We start from the raw sequence: 20,837 nt of genomic DNA on the forward strand, positions 1-20,837 counted from the left end.
AAGTCTGTAGAGCATCTGTATGTAAAGCAAGGCTGTTTAACCACCTCAGCCCCCATAGCTTAAACCCCCTTAATGACCAGGCCACTTTTTACACTTTTGCACTACACTACTTTCACCGTTTATTGCTCGGTCATGCAACTTACCACCCAAATGAATTTTACCTCCTTTTCTTCTCACTAATAGAGCTTTCATTTGGTGGTATTTCATTGCTACTGACATTTTTACTTTTTTTGTTATTAATCGAAATTTAACAATTTTTTTGCAAAAAAATTTAATTTTTCACTTTCAGTTGTAAAATTTTCCAAAAAATACGACATCCATATATAAATTTTTCTCAAAATTTATTGTTCTACATGTCTTTGATAAAAAAAAATGTTTGGGTAAAAAAAAAATGGTTTGGGTAAAAGTTATAGCGTTTACAAACTATGGTACAAAAATGTGAATTTCTGCTTTTTGAAGCAGCTCTGACTTTCTGAGCACCTGTCATGTTTCCTGAGGTTCTACAATGGCCAGACAGTACAAACACCCCACAAATGACCCCATTTCAGAAATTAGACACCCTAAGGTATTCGCTGATGGGCATAGTGAGTTCATAGAACTTTTTATTTTTTGTCACAAGTTAGCGGAAAATTATGATTTTTTTTTTCTTACAAAGTCTCATATTCCACTAACTTGTGACAAAAAATAAAAACTTCCATGAACTCACTATGCCCATCACGAAATAACTTGGGATGTCTTCTTTCCAAAATGGGGTCACTTGTGGGGTAGTTATACTGCCCTCGCATTCTAGGGGCCCTAATGTGTGGTAAGTAGTTTGAAATCAAAATCTGTAAAAAATGCCCTGTGAAATCCGAAAGGTGCTCTTTGGAATGTGGGCCCCTTTGCCCACCTAGGCTGCAGAAAAGTATCACACATGTGGTATCGCCGTACTCAGGAGAAGTTGCGGAATGTGTTTTGGGGTGTCATTTTACATATACCCATGCTGGGTGAGAGAAATATCTCGGCAAAAGACAACTTTTCCAATTTTTTTATACAAAGTTGGCATTTGACCAAGATATTTCTCTCACCCAGCATGGGTATATGTAAAATGACACCCCAAAACACATTCCCCAACTTCTCCTGAGTACGGCGATACCACTTGTGTGACACTTTTTTGCAGGCTAGGTGGGCAAAGGTGCCCAAATTCCTTTTAGGAGGGCATTTTTAGACATTTGGATCCCAGACTTCTTCTCACGCTTTAGGGCCCCTAAAAAGCCAGGGCAGTATAAATACCCCACATGTGACCCCATTTTGGAAAGAAGACACCCCAAGGTATTCAATGAGGGGCATGGCGAGTTCATCGAAAAAAAAAAAATTGGGCACAAGTTAGCGGAAATTGTTTTTTTTTGTTTTTTTCTCACAAAGTCTCCCTTTCCGCTAACTTGAGACAAAAATTTAAATTTTTCATGGACTCAATATGCCTATCAGCGAATACCTTGGGGTGTCTTATTTCCAAAATAGGGTCATTTGTGGGGTGTTTGTACTGCTCTGGCATTTGAGGGTCTCAGCAATCATTACATGTATGGCCAGCATTAGGAGTTTCTGCTATTCTCCTTATATTGAGCATACGGGTAATGAGATTTTTTTTTTCCGTTCAGAAAAAATGAACGGCACAGATTTCTTCATTCGCATCGATCATCGATCAATGTGGATGAAAAAATCTCTGCCAAAAAAAAAAAAGGAGGGGAAAGGCGTCTGCCAGGACATAGGAGCTCCGCCCAACATCCATACCCACTTAGCTCGTATGCCCTGGCAAACCAGATTTCTCCATTCACATCAATCGATGTGGATGAATAAATCATTGCCGGGATTATTCTTATTTTTTTTATATGTATAAAGTGTTTGCCAAAGCATATGAACACCGCCGCCTACTCAGCTCATATTCCTCGGCAAACGCATCTTTTACTGCAGAGGAGAAATCTCGTCTTGCAGCGCCTCATACACCGACTTTTGTGTAATCTGACAGCAGCGCAATGCTTCTGTCAGAATGCACATCAGTGCTGCAGCTAGTCGATCGGTTGGTCCACCTGGAAGGTAAAAAAAACAAAACAAAAAAGAAAAGAAAAAACCAGGCCGCAACGCAATAAGTTTTATTAACTTTATAATAACTTTTGAACGGAACATATAAACTTTATTTAACTTTTTGAACTGAACGTTAACTTTTTTGCTTACTGGTGTTTTTTTTTTTTTTACCTTTATAAGACAAACCTCTCCTTCCCCATGGGACAATGTGCAAAGCGCAAATCGCCCAAAGATGTGGCGAAGTACATTATGCCCTTTATCCCAGGTGAAAGGAGAGGTTTGCAGCAGCTGTGAGTAAAAGGGCCCTAATGCCCTGTGTGCCTGTCCTGTGAGATGCAATCCCTATGCTAAGTGTACCTGTGTGTGATACTTCCGGAAACACTCTCCAAAGCATAGGGCAGGGTGGTCAGGGCAGTTAGGACAGAAATAGCGGGTGTCACGCCTTATTCCACTCCTGCTACAGACACAACATCTTTTTCGGGGATGACGGTTGGGTTGAGGTACCAGGAACGACATTGGGGAAATGTCGCTCGTGTAGACGGCTAACTACACTGGTGGATGGGTCCACGGAACCTCCTGGATACAGGAGGTTCTTGATAATCTCTTCCTGAAATTTGAGGAAGGATCATGTTCTCCCAGCCTTACTGTAGAGAACAAAACTATTAAATGCAGCCAATTGAATTAAATATACAGACACCTTCTTATACCAGCGTCTGGTGCGTCGGGAAACTAAATACGGAGACAACATCTGGTCATTGAAGTCCACCCCTCCCATGAGCGCATTATAGTCGTGGACACAGAGGGGCTTTTCAATGACACGGGTTGCTCGCACAATTTGTATTGTCGTGTCTGCGTGAATGGAGGAGAGCATGTAAACGTCACGCTTGTCTCTCCATTTCACCGCGAGCAGTTCTTCGTTACACAAGGCAGCCCTCTCCCCCCTTGCAAGACGGGGGGTAACGAGCCGTTGGCGAAAGCCCACGCGACTAGTTCGCGCGGTGCCACAGCAGCCAATCTGTTCTAGGAACAAATGCCTGAAGAGGGCCACACTTGTGTAGAAATTGTCCACATAAAGATGGTACCCCTTGCCAAATAAGGGTGACACCAAGTCCCAGACTGTCTTCCCACTGCTCCCCAGGTAGTCAGGGCAACCGACCGGCTCCAAGGTCTGATCTTTTCCCTCATAGATCCGAAATTTGTGGGTATAGCCTGTGGCCCTTTCACAGAGCTTATACAATTTGACCCCATACCGGGCGCGCTTGCTTTGGATGTATTGTTTGAAGCCAAGGCAACCGGTAAAATGTATTAGGGACTCGTCTACGCAGATGTTTTTCTCAGGGGTATACAAATCTGCAAATTTCTGGTTGAAGTGGTCTATGAGGGGCCGAATTTTGTGGAGCCGGTCAAAAGCTGGGTAGCCTCTGGGACGGGAGGTGGTGTTGTCGCTAAAGTGCAGGAAACGCAGGATGGCCTCAAATCGTGCCCTGGACATAACAGCAGAGAACATGGGAATGTTATGAAACGTGTTTGTGGACAAATATGACCGCAATTCATGCTTTTTGGTTAGACCCATGTTCAGGAGAAGGCCCAGAAAATTTTTTAATTCGGAAACTTGGACTGGTTTCCACCGGAAAGGCTGGGCATAAAAGCTTCCCGGGTTGGCGGATATAAATTGAGTGGCATACCAATTTGTTTCTGCCACGACTAAGTCCAAGAGCTCCGCAGTCAAGAACAGCTCAAAAAATCCCAGGGCCGAACCGATCTGAGCTGTCTCAACCCGAACTCCAGACTGGGCAGTGAAAGGGGGAACTACAGGTGCGGCTGAAGTTGGGGACTGCCAATCAGGATTTGCCAGCACCTCAGGGACTCTAGGGGGTCTACGGGCCTGTCTTTGCGGTGGCTGCGACGGGGTAGCTATTGCACGTGCCACCGTACCAGCTTCAACTGCCCTTCTGGTGCTCGCCACTTCACCATGTTGTACGGCAGTGCTGGTACTAGGTCCAGGGAGGGCTGCGCTGCTGGTGCTTGCCTCTCCACGTGATCCGACAGTGCCAGCCCCACTCTGCTGCTCTCAAAGCGGATTCTGCGCAACCTGTGGTCTAGCGACACAGGGCCGGGTACGCCTGGTGCTATCAGGGACCTCAACCTCCTCGTCCGAACTTTGGGTCAGACTGCCACTGCTCTCTACAGGTTCATATTCTGACCCGCTAGATTCGTAAGATGAGGGTTCCCATTCCTCATCCGACTGGGTCAGAAGCCTGTAGGCCTCTTCAGAAGAATACCCCCTGTTTGACATTTGGACTACTAAATTTAGGGGTATTCCCTGAGACTACCCAAGAAAAAAAGCAAGCCTGTCTTACAAAGGGGAGGCTAGCGAAGTACCGGAGGTCGCTGCGATTGATAAAAAATATCAAAACTGATATTTTTATCGCCGCAGCGCTTGGAAAGTGATTGTGCAATGATCAAAAAAATATATATTTTTTGTCACTGCGGCGGGGCGGGCGTGGGTGAACGCACGTGTGGGTGACCGATCAGGCCTGATCGGGCAAACACTGCGTTTTGGGTGGAGGGCGAGCTAAGGTGACACTAATACAATTATAGATCTGACTGTGATCAGTTTTGATCACTTACAGATACTATAAAAGTACAAATGCTGATTAGCTATACGCTAATCAGCGAATCAGTGACTGCGGTGCGGTGGGCTGGGCGCTAACCGATCGCTAACTACCTAACCAAGGGGCCTAAACTATCCTAAAACCTAACAGCTAATACTAGTGGAAAAAAAAAGTGACAGTTTACATTGATCACTTTTTTCCTTTCACTAGGTGATTGACAGGGGCGAGCAAGGGGTGATCAAGGGGTTAATTGGGGTGATGGAGGGTGATCTGGGGGCTAAGTGAAGTGTTTGGTGTACTCACTGTGATGTCTGCTCCTCTGCTGGAACCAACCGACGAAAAGGACCAGCAGAGGAGCAGAGAAGCCATTTAACACATTATATTTACAAATATAATGTGTTATCTGGTTTCTGATTCGATTTTTTAAAAATCATCAGCTTGCCAGCCACGATTATTGGCTGGCAAGCTGATGACGCGACTCCCCTCTAACTTTTGCCGGCCCGCGATGCGCATGCGCGGGCCGGCTTTGAGCGAAATCTCGCGTCTCGCGAGATGACGCATATATGCGTGACTGTGCGCAGGGCTGCCGCCTCCGGAACGTGATCCTGCGTTAGGCGGTCCGGAGGCGGTTAAACTTTTATCACTACAACACCCTCCAGCAATGTCATATTGTAAAATTGGCTTTTTTATCCTACTCCTTCTAGGTGTTCTTTTTTCATTTTCCAGTAGTTTATACCGGTGTGTGTTTTTTGGAGGAAACTGAGGTACCCAGAGTAAAGGCAAATATGGGGAGAACATGCAAGCTTCCAGGTAAATGCTTCCCTAGGCTGAATACAAACAAAGGATCACATAAAAATGCTACCAAGCCATAGTAAATAGTATATAATGCTTTAGTGGTCTTCAGCCTGAGTGTCTCCAGCAGTTAAACAACTACTGTATATATCGCTGCATGCAAACTATATGAACCCACATTCATTTTTTTCACAGCGTTTCATAGCAGCTTCCACATGGCTGGCTGTAGGAGAGACATTAAGGCCCCTTTCACACGAGCGAGTTTTCCACGTGGGTGCGATGCGTGACGTGAACGCATAGCACCCGCACTGAATCCTGACCCATTCATTTCAATGAGTCTGTGTACATGAGCGTTTTTTTCACGCATCAGTTCTGCGTTGCGTGAAAAACGTAGCATGTTCTATGTTCTGAGTTTTTCACGCAGCCCTGGTCGTGTAGAAGTTAATGGGGCAGCGTGAAAAACGCATTGCATCCGTAAGCAAGTGTGGATGAAATGAGTTTTTCACTGATGGTTGCTAAGAGATGTTGTTTGTAAACCTTCAGTTTTTTATCACGCGCGTGCACCCAATGCGGGAAAAAACTGGACAACTGAACGCAATCGCAGACAAAACTGACTGAACTTGCTTACAAAGTGGTGCGAGTTTTCCTGAACGCGCCCTGAACGCATACGGACCTAATCCGTCACGATCGTGTGAAAGAGGCCTACAGTAAGTGCCCTTGTGTCTTTCTTTCAAGCGAGGTTCCTCTGAACAGCATAACAACTGTGGGACATCAGCAGTAGTTTGCAAACATCTAGGGATGATGTGTAGTGCTCTTTTCCGCAGTTGCAAGGAAATGTCTGCTATTAATAGTGCCTATCTCTGCTAGCAAACAAAAGTTAACAGCAACACACTGCACATATGTTTTGCAAAATACATTGAAACCTCTCCAAAAGATCACTTCTTTTAGAAGGGCTTTCCTCAACTATATTGCATTTGTAACAAAGACTTTCAGTTCCCTTATATACTTTGTAAATACCTCTTTAAAAGCTAATATTTTGCACAACTTTGCGTGATCATCTAATAGAGGTTTCTTCACTGGATCTCTGGAATAGAGCATTCGAGGCTGCTTTGAATTCCAGAGATATTTTCCATACTTATTGATAAGCAATTAGTTAAAAATAATTGTAACATACAGGTATGAAAAATGTAATCCCTTACTGTTACACTATTTGTAATGACTTATTTTGTGATTAATCTGGCAAGGAGTTGCTGCAGTATATCAAAGTTACATTTTTCTACGTGTTTTCTTCTGCATTATTAAGAATCAGTCTTAATGTATTTTTTTTTTATAAATAATATTCCACAGACCTGTGACATTCAATATGTGAAGTGCTAAGTTCAAGAGATTAAGGGCAATGACTGCCATCTAGCTCACTTTTATTTCCATCTCAATGCAACCTTGCATCACTATACATCTGTTTTGTTGATTCACAAGAGCCCTTCAGATGCTATACAGTTGATTTTGACAAGTGCTACAATTTAAACAGCTAGATAATTCTCACCAAGATGATTTCAATAGAGATATTATAATTTAGAGCCGTGCTACCTTTCTTTAGGATCAGAAATTACATCTAGTATACTGAGCACTTCAGAATTATAGTTATATTTTATAATCTAACAATTGTTGTGAATGCAGGGATTTTTAATTTTACTCCGATAACTATTATTGAAAGCATAATTTATGAATATTCAATATCAGAAAATTTCTCTCTGTAAAATAATGGACTTAAAAGATTGTTTTTATTTTTTAGTTTTGTTTTATTTTTTTTGCCTTAGCTCCTCCTTATGTCATTTCCTGTTTTTAAAGTTAAAGGGGTTGCCTCACTTCAGCAAACTGCATTAATCATGTAGAGAAATGTAATAAAAGGCACTTACTAATGTATTGTGATTGTCCATATTGTCTCCTTTGGTGAATTGATTCATTTTTCCATCACACTGAGTGTTTCTATGGTTACGACCACCTTGCCATCCAGCAGTGGTGGCTGTGCTTGCACACTATAGGAAAAAGGGCCAAGCCTCTCTGGTGGCTAGAACCGTGGGAGTGTGCATAGGCCGGCACTTTTTCCTAAAGTGTGCAAGCACAGCCACTGCTGCTGGATTGCAGGGTGGTTGTAACCATGGAAACGAGCAGTGTATTATGTGATGAAAAAATGAATCAAGCCAGCAAAGGAAGCAATATGGACAATCACAATACATTAGCAAAGGCTTTGTATTAACTGCTGAAGTAAGACAACCCCTTTCACTTTACAAAGTAAGCTATCACATACGGGAGGAATAGCAGTATCTCTGACCATTAGACCTCAAGCACATGGCCTAATGTGCGGTCACCAAAAACAAGATGTCATTCCATATCTTTCTCACTTTTATCAATTCTCTTCTGCAATACTGACAAGAATAAGACATGATCTGTATTGTGCAGAACGCCCACATGGATCTGGAAAAAATATGGATATGTGCACAGGCCCCTAGAAATGAATGTGCCAGTGTGCTATCTGCAAAATAGCACACAAAAAATCAGGTAGTGTGCATGCGGCATACAGTAATTTGCTTTGAATCCTGCATTTAGTATTATTGTTTTAAAAATATTTATTCTACAAGATGTGACAGTTCCAATGCTACAAAAGGTGTATTTTTATGGTGAACCATTTTTAAATCAAATAATTTTTACAGAAAAAAAATGTTTGTTTTTATTGTTTATTGTTCTGGTGGTGACTTTTTATTTACCCAAACCTAACCTTAAGCAGCATGAATCCTCTTTTTTCACATGATGTGCTGCATCGTCAAGATTGCGTTTCTCCCATTACAAAGCATGATTAGAGATTAAATTCATTTTGAGTCTTATTCTTACTAATAGGTCTAAAGATATTATTCAGGGACAAGTAAATGTGACCAGAATCGAAAGTGCTCAGAATTCCCTGAAAGTTGTGTGACACTCTGTGGTCTTCCAACTCTTTTCAAGCATTTTAGTACCACGATAGCATTAGTATTGTCAATATAGCTATGGGTAAATGCATGGTTGACAATAACCATAACAAACAGCCTGCTTAAAAACACACTGAACTGTCAGATTTGATATACAGTACTTTTTTCAATTAAAAAATGTTCCAAAATGTATCCCTTATTAGTTCTAGTGTTGAATGTATTATTGAAAAATACTATTCTGCTGCTTTGTGGAATTTCACAAAGAAGTTCACTTTGTCACGCCTTCCCCCCCCTTCCCCGGTCATTCAACCCCCCTCGCTGATAGCGGCATCTGAGAATAATAGTGACGGCTTATTCTTTATCCATTTAACCATGACGAGTGCTGCTGCAGCCATCTTGATTGAAGACACGCCGTGAAATCTTGCGCAGTGCGTGATGACGTCATGGCTGGCAGTCCTATAGCAGTGAATGGAGCGGTGTGCTCTCCATTCACCCTTAAAAAGTGTAACTGCCATTCTATTTTTATTTGTGTAACGTGTAGGGACAGCTATATTGATAGTTTTTGTAATATACTTTAATTACTGAAATCATACATTTCTATTAGAATAATAGCTCTAAAGTGGCCCATTTTGAGCCTTAGCAACGCTCCTCTGTGTTCTGTTAACATAACAGTGGAGACTTGCCCAACACTGACTGTGTTATGTAAATAGAAGACAGAGGAGCGTTGCTAAAAGCTCAAAATTGACCACTTTAGAGCTATTTTTCTAAGAGAAATGTACAATTTGAGTAATTAAAGTATATTACAAAAATGGTCACTATTACTGCTCTTACTCATTACACAAATAAAAATAGAATGGCAGTTACACTATAAGGGACTTCTGAAAACAGCCAATCGTGCTCTCTCAGGGTTAAGTACAAGGAAATATTTCTACGTCTTATTTGCCCTTGTGCGGTGCAGTTATATGCTCTAAAGCATTTTTTGACTTGTATTAGTAGGGAAAAAAAGGGCTTATTAGCAGTTTTGTGGTGAAGTGCGGAAATTACAACCCTTTTTGTTGTGTATTAGTGGCAAAAGAAAAATATATTTGCCGTTCAGCGGTGCAGTTATATGTTCTAAAGCCTTTTGTGGCGTGTATAAGTGGAAAAAGAAAAATATATTTGCCGTTCAGAGGTGCAGTTATATGTTCTAAAGCCCTTTTTGTTGTCTATTAGTGGCAAAAGAAAAATATATTTGCCGTTCAGCGGTTCAGTTATCTATTCTAAAGCCTTCTGTGGCGTGTATAAGTGACAAAAAATAAGGGCATATTTGCTATTCAGCGGTGTAGTTATATGTTCTAAAGCCCTTTTTGGCGTGTAATAGTGGCAAAATAAAAATATATTTGCCGTTCAGCAGTGCAGTTATATGTTCTAAAGCCCTTTTTGTTGTGTATTAGTTGCAAAAGAAAAATATATTTGCCGTTCAGCGGTGCAGTTACATGTTTTAAAGCCTTTTGTGGCGTGGTTAAGTGGAAAAAAATAAGGGCCTATTTGCAGTTCAGCAGTGCAGTTATATGTTCTAAAGCCTTTTGTGGCGTGTATAAGTGGAAAAAATAAGGGTCTATTTGTCATTTAGCGGTGCATTTATATGTTCTAAAGCCTTTTGTGGCATGCTTAAGTGGAAAAAAATAAGAGCCTATTTGCCGTTCAGCGGTGCAGTTATATGTTCTAAAGCCCTTTTTGGCGTATATTAGTGGCACAAAAAATATATATTATTTGCCGTTCAGCAGTGCAGTTATATGTTCTAAAGTCCTTTTTGGTGTGTATTAGTGGCAAAAAAAATCTATACAATGAGAAACTGTAACGGGGTTCCGAAGGTGCACTCGGTCCCCCATTACCCGCAGACCTGTTGCTTAGCTTTGGGAATGAGGATCTGTGTTTGACCTCATTCCCAGGGTGGCTTTACTAGCTGGGTGGCTCCATGCTCCTAGTCTGCCTTGAGTGCCGAGCTGATCACTCGGTGCTCTACTGGTTGGTCTGTCGGTCATGTGACGCTGGCCACGTCACATGACCCTCACTCCCCACTATAAATACAGGCAGCCTGCTGGCCACAGGTTGCCTGTTAATTTAGGTTCCACCTGTGATTTGGTCTTTCCTGGCGTACTTACCTCCTGCTGAATTCCTGACGATCCTCTGCCTGCTCCTTGTGTACTTTGCTGCTATCCTGGTATTCTGACCCCGGCCTCCTCCTGACGTTCCTCTGCTGACTCCTTTGGTACTTCACGTCTCTCCTGGTATTTATGACCCCGGCTTATCCTGACAATTCTCTGCTTGCTCCATTTGTACTTTTCAGCTTTCCTGGTATTGACTTGGTCCGTTCACATCCTGTTGTTTGTCTGTCTGTCATCCCTGCACTTATTCCAAGTTAGCGATTGCCTTCCACTTGTCCCCTGTCATTAGGACTCGCGAGGCAAGTAGACAGGGCCAGGGGTAAGGGTAGAGCGCAGTGGTCACTTCCTACCCCCTGTGTGTGTGTGTATGCGACCGTTACAGAAACAGAAGTATTTGAACACCTCTGAGAGACAGAATTTAAAAACAAAAATTCAGGAAATCACATTGTATGATTTTTAAAGAATTTATTTGTCTTGCACTGCTGAACATAAGTATTTGAACACCTAATATTAATTAATATTTGGTACAAAAGCCTTTGTTTGCAATTACAGAGGTCAATTGTTTCCTGTAGTTCTTGACCAGGTTTGCACACACTGCAACAGGGATTTTGGCCCACTCCTGCACAGAGATCTCCTCTAGATCTGTCAGGTTTCGGGGCTGTCGCTGAGTAATACCAGTTTCAGCTGCCTCCAAAGATGTTCTATCGGATTTAAGTCTGAAGACTGGCTAGGCCACTCCAGAACCATGATATGCTTCTTACGGAGCCACTCCTTGGTTATACTGACTGTGTGCTTTGGGTCGTTGTCATGTTGGAAGACCCAGCCATGACCCATCTTCAATGCTCTGACTGAGGGAAGAAGGTTGTTGCTCAAAATCTCACAATAAATGGCCCCATTCATCCTCTCCTTAATACAGTGCAGTCGCCCTGTCCCCTTCGCAGAAAAGCACCCCCAAAGCATGATGTTTCCACCCCCATGCTTCAAAGTAGGGATGGTGTTCTTGGGATGCAACTCATCCTTCTTTTTCATCCAAACATGACGAGTGAAGTTTAGACCAAAAAGTTCTACTTTGGTCTCATCTGACCACATGACTTTCTCCCATGCCTCCTCTGGATCATTTAGATGGTCATTGGCAAACTTCAGACGGGTCTGGACATGTGATGACTTGAGCACGGGAACCTTCTGTGCAATGCATGATTTGAAACCATGACGGCATAGTGTTCTACCAACTGTGACTTTTGAAACTGTGGTCCCAGATCTCTTGTCATGTCATTGACCAGCTCCTCCCTTGTAGTTCTGGCCTGATTCCTCACCTTTCTTATCATCAGTGATACCACACGAGGTGAGATCTTGCATGGAGCCCCAGTCCGAGGGAGACTGACAGTCGTCTTTAGCCTCTTCAATTTTCTAACAATTGCTCCAACGGTTGATCTATTTTCACCAAGCTGCTTGGCAATTGCCCGTAGCCCTTTCCAGCCTTGTGTAGGTCCACAATTTAGTCTCTGGTGTCTTTTGACAGCTCTTTGGTCTTGCCTATGGTAGTAGTTGGCGTATGACTGACTGTGGGGTGGACAGGTTTCTTTAAAGAGCTCAGACAGGTGCTAACTTAGATTAATGAGTGGAGTAGAGGTGGACTTTTTAAAGGCACAGTAACAGGTCTTTGAGAGCCAGAATTCTTGCTGTTTCTCAGGTGTTCAAATACTTATGTTCTGCAGTGCAAGACAAATCCATTCTTTAAAAATCAAACAATGTGATTTCCTGATTTTTTTTTTTTTATTCTGTCTCTCGGAGTAGGAATGCACCTACAATGTGAATTTCAGACCCCTCCATGATTTCTAAGTGGGAGAACTTGCAAAATCGCAGGGTGTTCAAATACTTCTGTTCCTCACTGTATTTACCATTGAGCATACCATTGTACTACAGCCATTTGCAGGGTGTATTAATAGAATAGATACGTACGTCCTATTAGCCATTCTGTGGTGAATTGTGATTGTTTATTTTTTTGGGGTGTATTAATAGGAAAAAGAATACGTGAAAATCGATGGGTGATTGTTAACTTTCTTCTGTATGAACCGAATTATGTCAATTAGCCATTCATTGGTGAAATTTTTTTGTGAAACAGCCTTTTTGGGGAAAATAGATGGGTGATTGTTGACTTTCTTCTGTATGAACCAAATTACATCAATTAGCCATTCAGTGGTGAAATTTGTTTGTGATAAATCCTTTTTTGGGAAAATTGGCCAGTAGCAATAACTATGGTCAAGGACAATATATGTCCTTTACGGCCCACTGGGTAAATGTGGTTCCTGCCCAGCAACACCAGCAACTTGGCCAGGTTACGCAGCTTCCGCCTCCAGGTTCTCACGCCGTTGATCCTGCAACAATGTCCGCCTCTACCTCCTCATTCTCTACCGTTTCCTCAGTCTCCACTGCAGGGACAATTCACAGTGCCCCTCCAACATACCACATGTCCAGGTGTCACGCTGTTCTATACCTCGTTTGCCTGGGTGAATAGAGTGAAACAGGGGAGAAACAGCTCTGTGTCCTTCATCAAGAAATCGAATCTTGGGGGGGCTGAACTGGAGGAGGAAGACTGGAGCACAAGCAATGTGTAGCGAAATGGGTGTTTTTTCTACACATGAGGATCAGAAGCAGTAATAGGAGCTACAGGGCGTTGAGGAAGACGAGGCAGAGGACCCAGACACACCGTGGCAGTATGCAGTGGAGATGGAGGCAGGGACTCCCTCCGAGTCACTTGCATAAATTGCCTGATGCATGCTCATTGGCTTGCATAGTGACAGCCGAATTGTCACCATTGGGCAGAGGGATGACTTCTGGCTCTCCACCTTGTTGGACCCTCGCTACTGGTTCGAATTGGGGGCCTTTTTGACACCCGCTGAGAGGGAGGAAAAACTGAACTACTATAGAGACATCCTATGTAGTCAGTTAGCCACTGCCTGTCTGCACCATTGTCCATCCTCTCGCAGGTCTGACTGGGGGGGCCCTCTGCACTCAAGTTCCACTGCCATGGCTGCTGGGGAGGGGTGGGATGGCATGAGCAGTAGCATCAGCAGCAGCCTAAGTCTAGTCACTGATGTGCAGCTTTCTTCACCCACATAGTGAAGAAACTACTCACCAGTAGTGATGAGCGGCATGGGCAATATTCGAATTCGCAATATTTTGCAAATATTTGGTAGTCATATATTCGTGAATTTACGAATTCCAGATTATTTTCTTAATTGCGAAAAATCGGCAATGTACAGTCGTGGCCAAAAGTTTTGAGAATGACACAAATATTAGTTTTCACAGTTTGCTGCTAAACTGCTTTTAGATCTTTGTTTCAGTTGTTTTTGTGATGTAGTGAAATATAATTATACGCACTTCATACGTTTCAAAGGCTTTTATCGACAATTACATGACATTTATGCAAAGAGTCAGTATTTGCAGTGTTGGCCCTTCTTTTTCAGGACCTCTGCAATTCGACTGGGCATGCTCTCAATCAACTTCTGGGCCAATTCCTGACTGATAGCAACCCATTCTTTCATAATCACTTCTTGGAGTTTGTCAGAATTAGTGGGTTTTTGTTTGTCCACCCGCCGCTTGAGGATTAACCACAAGTTCTCAATGGGATTAAGATCTGGGGAGTTTCCAGGCCATGGACCCAAAATGTCAACGTTTTGGTCCCCGAGCCACTTAGTTATCACTTTTGCCTTATGGCACGGTGCTCCATCGTGCTGGAAAATGCGTTGTTCTTCACCAAACTGTTGTTGGATTGTTGGAAGAAGTTGCTGTTGGAGGGTGTTTTGGTACCATTCTTTATTCATGGCTGTGTTTTTGGGCAAAATTGTGAGTGAGCCCACTCCTTTGGATGAGAAGCAACCCCACACATTAATGGTCTCAGGATGCTTTACTGTTGACATGACACAGGACTGATGGTAGCGCTCACCTTTTCTTCTCCGGACAAGCCTTTTTCCAGATGCCCCAAACAATCGGAAAGGGGCTTCATCGGAGAATATGACTTTGCCCCAGTCCTCAGCAGTCCATTCACCAAACTTTCTGCAGAAGATCAATCTGTCCCTGATGTTTTTTTTTGGAGAGAAGTGGCTTCTTTGCTGCCCTTCTTGACACCAGGCCATCTTCCAAAAGTCTTCGCCTCACTGTGCGTGCAGATGCGCTCACACCTGCCTGCTGCCATTCCTGAGCAAGCTCTGCACTGGTGACACTCCGATCCCGCAGCTGAATCCTCTTTAGGAGATGATCTTGGCGCTTGCTGGACTTTCTTGGACGCCCTGAAGCCTTCTTAACAAGAATTGAACCTCTTTCCTTGAAGTTCTTGATGATCCTATAAATTGTTGATTGAGGTGCAATCTTAGTAGCCACAATATCCTTGCATGTGAAGCCATTTTTATGCAACGCAATGATGGCTGCACGCGTTTCTTTGCAGGTCACCATGGTTAACAATGGAAGAACAATGATTTCAAGCATCACCCTCCTTTTAACATGTCAAGTCTGCCATTTTAACCCAATCAGCCTGACATAATGATCTCCAGTCTTTTGCTCGTCAACATTCTCACCTGAGTTAACAAGACGATTACTGAAATGATCTCAGCAGGTCCTTTAATGACAGCAATGAAATGCAGTGGAAAGTTTTTTTTTGGATTAAGTTAATTTTCATGGCAAAGAAGGACTATGCAATTCATCTGATCACTCTTAATAACATTCTGGAGTATATGCAAATTGCTATTATAAAAACTTAAGCAGCAACTTTTCCAATTTCCAATATTTATGTAATTCTCAAAACTTTTGGCCACGACTGTAATATTCTCGGAATGCGTGCGAAATACAGGCATGGGTCACTATAGCTAAGTTTTTCAAGCTGCTAGAAGTTTCCTGAGACTGGAGAAAATGGTTGGCACGGCAGAACATTACAATAGCTTTATATGCAGATAGAGTGCTCCAATATATTCGCGATTGCGAAATCGGCACTAATGATGCAAATATTTTGGCGCAATTCGTGCAACTTCACATTTTAGCCGGTCGGACTTCTTATTAGTGATCGGTGCACTAAGTATTGTTGTGAACTTGTGAAATCACAGCTCTATGAATGTATGTATGTATGTATGTAGCATACATATATACATACATACATACAGACAACACTATGTATGTATAATGTATGTATGGACAGCAGAAACTATCAGCTACACTATATCACTATTAGTGATGAGCGACAGGGATCATATTCGAATTTGCAATATTTTGCGAATATTTTGTAGAATATTCGTCGAATATTCTCGAATTTGAATATTCGTAATATTCGACTTTTTTTTACGAAAAAAATCGGCAAAGTAATGATTGCGTAATATGCGAATATTACACGATCAATACAGGCGTGGGTCAAAAACGAATATATTAGCACTATAGAATTTAGAGCTATATATTCGTTTTTTAGAATATTCATTATATTCTTTCCATCTGAAGTCATTATTCCTCCCTGCTTAAGTTACTTAAGCAGGGAGGAATCATGACTTCAGATGGAAAAAAATTACATATATTCAAAAAACAAATATATAGAGCAATATAGCTAATTAAATATAGTGCTATATTTGTTTTTCAGAATATTCATAATATTCTAAAACAAGAATATATAGCAATATAGCGAATATAAAAAAACAACAAATATAGTGCAATTTAGCTAATATAGTGCTATAATCTTTTTTTAATAGTTAGAATTTTTTTCCAATCAGAACTTCAGATGAGAAAAAAATTACAATTATTAGACAAAGAAGATTATAGCACTATATTAGCTAAATTGCTCTACATTCGTTTTTTTATATTCACTATATTGCTATATATTCTTGTTTTATAATATTACAAATAATCTAAAAAAAAGAGTTTATAGCACTATATCGAATATATTAGTTTTTTAGAATATTTGTCTTTTTTTTTCAATCTGTACAGTCGTTCCACTTTGGCATACTCCTCCCCGACAAGCGTCCTCCTCTAAGCCTGGGGGTTAGAATATACCATCGGATCTGAGATTTCACAATCTCACTGAGATCGCGAAAACTCAGATCCGGTAGTATATTCTAACCCCCAGGCAAGCGTCCCTGTCACCATGGGAATGCCTGGGGGTTAGAATATACCATCGGATCTGAGTTTTCATGATCTCATTGAGATTGTGAAAACTCTGATCCAATGGTATATTTTAACCCCCAGGTGTTCCCATGGTGACTGGCATGCTTGTCGTGGAGGAGTATGCCGAAGTGGAACAACTGTATAGATTGAAAAAAAAAAAGACAAATATTATAAAAAACAAATATATTCAATATAGTGCTATATATTAGTTTTTTAGAATATTTGTCATTTTTCCCATCTAAAGTCATGATTCCTCCCTGCTTAAGTTGCTTGTGGGCCAATAACTCATTGGTCCACAAGCAAGAAGCAGGGAGGAATCATGTTTTCAGATGTAAAAAAAATTAAGAATATTCGATATAGCGAATATATAGCACTATATTCAAATTTGAATATTCACGCTCAACACTAATCACTATCTAACCTACACTGACTACCTCACACTAACTATCTATATTATATACTGTATATAAGCTAACTTACTAACTATTTAATGTAATGACACAGGAAAGCAGAGAGCACAGCAATAACACTCTGTGGACCTCTCATGCTGTTCCCACCGTCCCCACTTCATGACTGGTCCACTATTTTGGCTTTCGGCTTGGCTGACATTATCATTTTTTTTTACCCTTTTTCTGATTTCTCAGAAGGAGGGAAAAATGAGACGCACAACAGATCCTGTCTGTGTAGCAGTTGTAAAGCCTGTATGGTCCCATTAGAATTGGCTTGTGATTTAGTAGCCAAAAGCAGGAGTGGGTACAAAAAACAGAAGGCAAATATTCCATTCACGTGTCATCTCTATTTTGGATCCACTCCTGTTTTTTTTTTGCATTAGCAATACTGATGGGTTACTGACCAAATGCTTCATTGCTTCATTTGCTTCATTTATATGCACCTGTGATTCTGAAGGTTTTAGTCAAAATTTTCTTGCAATATATTGAGGGTAGCGCCTTTTTTAGACTGAACACGCCCATCTACCTGGGACTTCTGAGCAGAGTATGTTTGTAGCTGGTTCCTACACTGCCCTGAATATTCTAGGCTTAAGTAAGTTCAAAGTGAGGCAGTATATTTAATGTTAGTGACCCATCTGCAGAAGCCACCTTGATGCCTGGTAGATGGGCCCAACACGTATGTGCGCTAAGAGCTTCCATTACTCATTTATAGTCGGTATTGTACCACTTTTATCTAGAATGACCCCCATTTCTTAGTTCTATTGTTTGTATATATAACGGTGTGCAGCCATTTTGTTTTTTGCTATTCTGATGATAGGTTATCAATATTAAATTCCCAGATAACCCCCTTAATTCCACTCCATCATAGAAACACAGCTACGCTTTTGGATGTGTCTGGTGATAAAAAAAATCAAGATAAATAATGCGATGTATTTAGAAAAAGTACTCAACTTGTGATTAGGGATGAGCGATCCCTAACCCGAATTTTGGGGTGTTCGTGACACGGACCCGAACCCGAACATTTACGTAAAAGTCCGGGTTCGGTGTTCGGCGCTTTCTTGGCACTTTTTGAAAGGATGCAAAGCAGCCAATCAAATGGCGTCATACTAGTTGCCCCAAGAGGCCATCACAGCCATGCCTACATGCCTGGCTGTGATTGGCCAGTGCAGCATGTGACCCAGCCTCTATTTAAGCTGGAGTCACGTAGCGCCGCACGTCACTCTGCTCTGATCAGTGTAGGGAGAGGATGCAGCTGCTGCTATTAGACGCTGCAGAGTAGACGCTGTAGGCCTGACACACACGCTTGCAGACAACTAACTGCTATTCAATCTATTACAGTCAAAATTGTATTTTTTTTTTTAAATGTGCACTACTGTTACACCAGATATGAAGTGCACTGGTGTGACACTGTGCCCTTGCAGGCCCTGAAACGCACACTTGTGAAAGAAAACGACTGCTATTATTTCAGTCCAAAAAGTAATTTTTTTTTTAAATGTGCACCACTGTTACACCAGATATGAGTTGCACTGGTGTGACACTGTGACCTTGCAGGCCCTGAAACGCACACTTGTGAAGGAAAATGACTGCTATTATTTCAGTCCAAAAAGTGTTTTTTTTTTTTTTAATATGCACCACTGTTACACCAGATATGAGTTGCACTGGTGTGACACTGTGCCCTTGCAGGCCCTGAAACGCACACTTGTGAAGGAAAATTACTGCTATTATTTCAGTCCAAAAAGTGTTGTTTTTTTTTAAATGTGCACCACTGTTACACCAGATATGATTTGCACTGGTGTGACACTGTGCCCTTGCAGGCCCTGTAACACACACTTGAGAAGGAAAATGACTGCTATTATTTCAGTCCAAAAAGTGTTGTTTTTTTTAAAATGTGCACTACTGTTACACCAGATATGAGTTGCACTGGTGTGACACTGTGCCCTTGCAGGCCCTGAAACGCACACTTGTTAAGGAAAATGACTGCTATTATTTCAGTCCAAAAAGTCTTTTTTTTTTTTAAATGTGCACCACTGTTACACCAGATATGAGTTGCACTGGTGTGACACTGTGCCCTTGCAGGCCCTGAAACGCACACTTGTGAAGGAAAATGACTGCTATTATTTCAGTCCAAAAAGTATTTTTTTTTTAATGTGCACCACTGTTACACCAGATATGACTTGAACTGGTGTGACACTGTGCACTGGTGTGACACTGTGCCCTTGCAGGCCCTGAAACGCACACGTGTGAAGGAAAATGACTGCTATTAGAGTTGAGCGAACACCTGGATGTTCAGGTTCGAGAAGTTCGGCCGAACTTCCCGGAAATGTTCGGGTTCGGGATCCCGACCCGACCCGAACTTCGTCCCGAACCCCATTGAAGTCAATGGGGACCCAAACTTTTCGGCACTAAAAAGGCTGTAAAATAGCCCAGGAAAGGGCTAGAGAGCTGCAAAAGGCAGCAAAATGTAGTTAAATCCCCTGCAAACAAATGTGGATAGGGAAATGAATTAAAATTAAAATAAAATAAATAAAAATTAACCAGTATCAATTGGAGAGAGGTCCCATAGCAGAGAATCAGGCTTCATGTCAGCAGAGAATCAGTCTTCATGTCATAGCAGAGAATAAGGTTTCACGTCAGCCAAAACTGGAACAGTCCATTGTCATATATTTAGGCCCCGTCACCCAGACAGAGGAGAGAGGTCCCATAACATAGAATCTGGCTTCATGTCAGCAGAAAATCAGTCTTCATGTCATAGCAGAGAATCAGGCTTCACGTCACCCACCACTGGAACAGTCCATTGTCACATATTTAGGCCCCGGCACCCAGACAGAGGAGAGAGGTCCCATAACAGAGATTCAGGCTTCATGTAAGCCAAAACTGGAACAGTCCATTGTCAGATATTTAGGCCCCGGCACCCAGACAGAGGAGAGAGGTCCCATAGCAGAGATTCAGACTTCATGTCAGCAGAGAATCAGTCTTCATGTCATAGCAGAGAATCAGGCTTCACGTCACCCAAAACTGGAACAGTCCATTGTCATATATTTAGGCCCCGGCACCCAGACAGAGGAGAGAGGTCCCATAGCAGAGATTCAGGCTTCATGTCATAGCAGAGAATCAGGCTTCAAGTCAGCCAAAACTGGAACAGTCCATTGTCAGATATTTAGGCCCCGTCACCCAGACAGAGGAAGGAAGTCCCATAGCAGAGATTCAGGCTTCCAGTCATAGCAGAGAATCATGCTTCACGTCACCCAACACTGGAACAGGCCACTGTCAGATATTTTTAGGCCCCGGCACCCAGACAGAGGAGAGGTTCATTCAACTTTGGGTTGCCCCGCAATATAATGGTAAAATGAAAATAAAAATAGGATTGAATGAGGAAGTGCCCTGGAGTACAATAATATATGGTTAAGGGGAGGTAGTTAATGTCTAATCTGCACAAGGGATGACAGGTCCGTGGGATCATGCCTGGTTCATTTTTATGAACGTCAGCTTGTCCACATTGGCTGTAGACAGGCGGCTGAGTTTGTCTGTAATGACGCCCCCCTGCCGTGCTGAATACACGTTCAGACAAAACGCTGGCCGCCGGGCAGGCCAGCACCTCAAAGGCATAAAAGGCTAGCTCTGGCCAAGTGGACAATTTGGAGACCCAGAAGTTGAATGGGGCCGAACCATCAG

The sequence above is a fragment of the Bufo bufo genome, chromosome 1 (genome assembly GCF_905171765.1).
Source record: "Bufo bufo chromosome 1, aBufBuf1.1, whole genome shotgun sequence".
Lineage (NCBI taxonomy): Eukaryota > Metazoa > Chordata > Amphibia > Anura > Bufonidae > Bufo > Bufo bufo.